This window comes from Apium graveolens, chromosome 5 (assembly GCF_009905375.1).
Source record: "Apium graveolens cultivar Ventura chromosome 5, ASM990537v1, whole genome shotgun sequence".
In the NCBI taxonomy this organism is placed as follows: Eukaryota; Viridiplantae; Streptophyta; class Magnoliopsida; order Apiales; family Apiaceae; genus Apium; species Apium graveolens.
In genome coordinates, this window is record NC_133651.1 from 207368719 (window position 1) to 207375163 (window position 6445).

The window sequence follows — 6445 nt, forward strand, 5'->3', positions numbered from 1 at the left end:
CTCGACATAGCTTCGTAACCGTAGATGCATAAGGGATGTTCATATGCTTTGCTCCCCTCAAAAACTTCAGAATTCCTTGGTAGATAAACTCACCAAGGTCCACATAGTACTCCTCATTCAGAATTCCCCACAACAGCTGTGCTCTCTCAACTGTGACCTCGTGTGCATGCGAAGAAGGCAAAATATTAGCACAAATAAATGCATTCCATGCACGGGCATACCTGTTCATGGCGATCGCCGGAAAGTGACGATACTCATTATTGCCTATACTGCGGGTCCAAACTGTGCCCGATCGACAGAGAGTCGCACAAATCAAATCCAAGTCAAAATCCTCAGCAGTCTTTTCATTCCAGTTCTTCTCCTCGGGCTTCCTCTCTCGCTGTCCAATCACACGGCGAATCGCCGCAGGATGATAATCAACCGTCAGCCCACGGACCACAGAAAACCCATTCTTTTCAGCCTTCGCGTTTGCGTAGAACTCACGAACAACGCTCATCGGTACTGCTTCGGGTGACTCACAAAAAGCTATCCACCCCTTCTCTGCAATCATGGGCAACAACTCACCATCCCTCCCCGATGGTAAAAACCCCCTCTCCTTCAGAATCGGCTTACCCAACAGCCTAGTGTACTCCTCCTCCGCGGCTCTGTCAGTTAACCGAGGCCTTGCAGCAGTACCCCTCGATGAATCAGCAGTAGGAACTGTGCTGATGCTGTCAATAGTGCGTGCTCTCTTGGGTGCCATTGATTCGTGAATAAAAGCATGTAAGAACTAATATTTGATGTTTGTGAGAGGGTTTAAGTGTAGGAAGTTTTGTGGGAGATATGTAGGATAGGTGTATGTATATATAGGGTGTGGATTAGATTAGGGTTTGGGAATTAAGGGATAAAATGATGGGGTAGTGGGAATAAATCGTGGGTTTATGGGCTAAAACTGTTTTTGTGTTTGTTTTTGTTTGGTTTTTTTTTTCTGAACTGTAAAAAAAATTTCTGGTCCTCGACCCCTGCGCGGCCGCTCAGCATAGCTGCGCGGGCGCTCAGCTTGCTGCGCGGCCGCTCAGCTTAGCTGCGCGGGCGCGCAGGGGGTCACTGGAATTTTTTTTTTCAGCCCCTGTTTTCTGATTTTTTTGTGTTTTTGGATAGGTTATTAACTTCTAAGGGTTCCTGTAACAATAATTCATGGGTTGCCTCCCACGCAGCGCTTCTTTTTCGTCATTAGCTTGACGTTTCGTACCCTGCTCAAGTAGTCAACAAAATTGCACTAACCACTTCTCGGTTTGCCATGTCCCCATAGTAGTGCTTCAACCGCTGACCGTTAACCTTGAATGCTTGGTCCGGATCATTCTCAAAAATTTCCACCGCTCCATGTGGAAACACAGTTTTGACAATAAAAGGTCCAGACCACCTTGATTTCAACTTCCCAGGAAAAAGTCGGAGCCAAGAGTTGAATAAAAGAACTTGTTGCCCTGGCACAAATAACTTTGGATGTAGCTTCCTATCGTGCCACCTCTTCACCTTTTCCTTATACATTTTGTTATTTTCGTACGCTTGAAGTCGAAATTCATCCAGTTCATTAAGCTGAAGCATTCTTTTCTTACCAGCTGCATCTAAATCCAGGTTCAACTTCTTCAATGCCCAGTAGGCCTTATGCTCAAGCTCCGCAGGTAGATGACATCCCTTACCGTACACCAACTGGAACGGTGACATCCCAAGTGGAGTTTTGTATGCTGTTCTGTAAGCCCAAACAGCTTCATCGAGCTTTAAAGACCAATCCTTCCTTGACGGAGAAACAACCTTCTCTAGAATGCGCTTTATCTCTCTGTTAGACACTTCCGCTTGACCATTTGTTTACGGATGATAGGCAGTAGCTACTCGATGATTCACATTATAACGCTGCATCATAGAAGTGAACTTACGGTTGCAAAAATGCGATCCTTCATCACTTACAATTACCCGAGGTGTTCCAAACCTTGTGAAAATTTGCTTATGAAGAAAATTTAGTACTGCCTTTGCATCATTTGTCGGTAAAGCTTTAACTTCGACCCATTTTGAGACATAATCGACTGCCAGCAAGATGTACTGATTATTGCAAGACGAGATAAAAGGCCCCATGAAATCGATTCCCCATACATCAAAGACCTCGACTTCAAGCATCACATTTAATGGCATTTCATCCTTCCTTGACAAATTTCCCACTCTTTGGCAACGATCACACCTTAAAACAAACTGATGAGCATCCTTGAACAAAGTAGGCCAGAAAAAACCTGCTTGTAGAATATGAGCTGCCGTCTTCTCACCTCCATAGTGTCCCCCATAAACCGTGGAATGGCAGTCTCGTAATATCCCCTCCGTCTCACAGAACGGGATACATCTCCTGATGATCTGGTCAGCTCCCTGTCTAAACAAATATGGTTCATCCCACATATACCACTTCACCTCATACAGAAACTTCTTCTTTTGAGCGGATGTCAAATTAAGAGGCATTATATTGCTGACGAGATAGTTTACAATATCTGCAAACCATGGTTCTTCCTCCTGAATTGCAAACAACTGCTCATCCGGAAAAGATTCATTGATTAACGTCCTATCTTGTGAAGTAGAATCGGGATTCTCCAACCTAGAGAGATGGTCAGCTACTTGATTCTCAGTACCTTTTCTATCTTTGATCTCTAACTCAAATTCCTGAAGTAAAAGCACCCAACGAATGAGTCTCGGCTTCGAATCCTTCTTAGAAACCAGATAGCGAATAGCTGCATGATCAGTGAATACTGTACTTTCGTACCAAGCAGATAAGATCGAAATTTCTCAAAGCCAAAGACTATAGCCAAAAGCTCCTTCTCAGTAGTGGTGTAGTTCAATTGGGCACCATTTAAAGTCTTACTCGCATAGTAGACCACATGGAAGAGATTTTTCTTGCGCTGTCCCAGAACTGCACCTACCGCATAATCACTCGCATCACACATCATCTCAAATGGTTCTGTCCAATCTGGTGCTGTAATGACTGGTGCCGTGATCAAACTCTCCTTGAGAGTCTCGAATGCTGCCAAACATTCATCATCAAATTTGAAAGGCACATCTTTTTCAAGCAAATTGCACAACGGCTTAGATATCTTTGAAAAGTCCTTGATGAATCGCCGATAAAAACCCGCATGACCAAGAAAACTACGGATTCCTTTCACATAATTAGGTGGGGGAAGATTTTCAATGACTCCCACCTTGGCCTTGTCCACCTCCAGACCCTTGCTAGAGACCTTATGCCCAAGGATAATGCCTTCACGCACCATAAAATGACATTTCTCCCAATTAAGCACCAAATTAGTTTCCACACATCTTTTAAGTACGGCGCGCAGATTATTCAAACATTCATCGTATGAGTGTCCAAAGACGGAGAAGTCATCCATGAACACTTCGACGTTATTTCCAATCATGTCAGAGAATATAGCCATCATACATCTCTGAAAGGTGGCCGGTGCGCCACATAACCCAAACGAAACTTTGCGAAAAGCAAATGTGCCAAATGGACAAGTGAAGGTAGTCTTTTCCTGATCCTCTGGTGCAATACAAATCTGATTATACCCGGAATAACCATCCAGAAGACAAAAATACTCATGTCCCGCCAATCTGTCAAGCATCTGATCAATAAATGGAAGAGGGAAGTGATCCTTCCTTGTGGCTTTGTTCAATTTTCTATAATCCATGCATACTCTCCATCCTGTAACTGTTCGAGTAGGGATGAGCTCATTCTTTTCATTTGCGACCACAGTGATACCTCCCTTCTTAGGTACACATTGTACGGGGCTCACCCACGAGCTGTCAGAAATAGGATAAATGATGCCTGCATCTAGCCATTTCAGAATTTCTTTCTTCACCACCTCCTTCATGATGGGATTCAGTCTTCGCTGCTGTTCCACAGTTGGCTTACTACCTTCCTCTAGCAGAATTTTATACATACAATATGAAGGACTTATCCCCTTGATGTCTGCTATGGTCCATCCTATAGCCGATTTGAATTCTCTCAAAATCCTTAAGAGCTTGTTTTCCTCACTACCTGAAAGGCCAGATGAAATAATAACAGGTAACGTAGATGAATCACCTAAAAAAGCATACCTCAAGTGTTCAGGTAATGGCTTGAGCTCCAAGGTAGGTGCTTCCTCTATTGATGGTTTGAGCTTCCCTTCAGCGTTCTTGAGGTCAGAAGTACCAAGAGATTCAAATGGTATGTCCAGCATTCGCTTCCAGGGAGAAGCGTTCAGATATTGTAATTGCTCGTTGCTATCTTCATCATCGCTGTCAAAATCCCCCACTAAGGCCTTTTCCAATGCATCAGACATTAGCATGTGATCGAGTTTCGAAGTAACCGCAGAATCAATCACATCCACTTTTAAGCACTCCTCATCTTCTGTAGGGAATTTCATTGCCTTGAATACGTTGAAGGTCACATCCTGATCTTGGACCCGCATAGTAAGTTCACCTTTTTGCACATCTATCAAGGTACGGCCAGTAGCCAAGAAAGGCCTCCCCAAGATTATGGGAATCTTCTTATCTTCCTCAAAATCCAGAATAACAAAATCTGCCGGAAAGAAGAGCTTATCCACTTTGACGAGCACATCCTCAACTATGCCCCTTGGGTAAGTAATGGAACGGTCAGCCAATTATAGTGACATGTACGTGGGTTTTCAAGGTCATCCAGTTTCATTTTCCTTGAAAGAATAGTCTTCATAAACTTCGCATAACTAGGCATTTATTCCAGAGCCTCAGCGAAAGGTATATTGATGTGAAGTTTCTTGAACACCTCCAGAAACTTCCCGAACTGTCTATCCAGCTTTTGTTGCTGCAATCTCTTAGGAAAAGTTGGTGGAGGATAGAGCTGTTTCTCCCCTGTATTAGCCTCAGGCAGAGTGTGTTCAATAGTAGTCTTCCTTGGTTCCGCCGCTTTCTCCTTTTGCTTAGATTCTTCACCTCTAATTTCAGCTTCTACTTCTTTTGCCTTTTCAGCATCAGCTACTTTTCCAGACCTTAAGGTAATAGCCTTGACTTGCTCTTTAGCTTCCTTCCTGCCTGGTACTTCTATGTCACTGGGAAGAGTGCCAGGTTGACGATTGAGCACTGTATTGGCTAATTGACCAATTTGATTTTCCAAGGTCTTGATAGAAACCGCCTGACTCTTGCACAACAGCTTAAGTTCCTCAAAATCAGCACTAGTAGGTGCAGCTGCACTTCCCTGTTGAGGATATGATTACCTTGTAGCATACTGCTGTGGTTGCTGGAATCCATGTGGGTTAAACTATTTACTCACTTCTTGATGATATGGTGGCTGAATAGCATTCTGATTATTCCCCCAGCTGAAATTTGGATGATTTCTGTTGTTAGGATGATAGGTCGCTGGCACAGGCTGCTGTTGTCGCTGATAATTATTCACATACTGAACAGATTCGTTTACAAGAGAACACTGATCCGTAGCATGAGAACCTGCACAAAGCTCACAAACCATAGCTATTTGATTAACTCCATACGTAGCCAGAGAATCAACCTTCATTGATAGCGCTTGGAGCTGGGCTGCAATAGCGGTGGCTGCATCAACTTCCAGAATACCTGCTACCTTGCCTGACGTCATCCTCTGAGTTGGGTTTTGATGCTCATTTGCAGCCATCGTCTCGATAAGATTATACGCCTCAGTATAGCTTTTAGCCCATAAGGCGCCTCCAGCTGCTGCATCGAGCATGGGCCGAGATTGGGCCCCCAAACCATTATAGAAACCAGTGATCACCATCCAATCCGGCATTCCATGATGTGGACATTTTCTCAATATTTCCTTGTAGCGTTCCCAAGCCTCGCACATAGATTTTGTAGGTTGCTGCGCAAACTGAGTAAGAGCACTCCTCATAGCAGCAGTCTTTGCCATCGGATAAAACTTCACCAGAAACTTTTGGGCAAGATCTTGCCACGTAGTGATGGACCCAGCTGGTTCAGAATGTAACCAGTCTTTAGCCTTGTCCCTTAGTAAGAATGGGAAAAGCCTCAACTTGATAGCCTCATCAGTCACGCCATTATACTTAAAAGTGCTGCAGATCTCGACAAAATTCCTTATGTGCATGTTGGGGTCTTCAGTTGCCGCTCCTCCAAAAGAAACAGAATTCTGCACCATCTGAATAGTGCCCGGCTTGATTTCAAAGGTGTTAGCTTGAATAGCCGGATGAAGGATGCTTGACTGAATGTCATCAATTTTAGGCCGAGAAAAATCCATAAGAGCTGGATCAGCTTGAACAATACGATCTCCCATGTTTACTGGTTCTTTCTGCTCAGTTCCTGAATCCGAATCCTCAAAATCTAACTTCTCTGGAATATCAAGAACTTCGTCTGTCTCCTCAGCTGTATCTAAAGTCCTCTTGCGAGCACGAGAACGAGTTTACATAAACGCTTGCTAAAGTACCTGAAACACAACCAGAAA

The 6445-nt window shown here is 43.9% G+C and overlaps 1 non-coding gene across 1 annotated transcript; it reads left to right on the plus strand.

The window, feature by feature from the left end:
* The first annotated feature begins 5777 nt into the window (after positions 1-5777).
* Positions 5778-5884, plus strand: LOC141662873 (small nucleolar RNA R71). Its single transcript, XR_012550972.1, has one exon. It is a non-coding gene; the product is annotated as a small nucleolar RNA R71 (small nucleolar RNA).
* Positions 5885-6445: the final 561 nt, after the last annotated feature.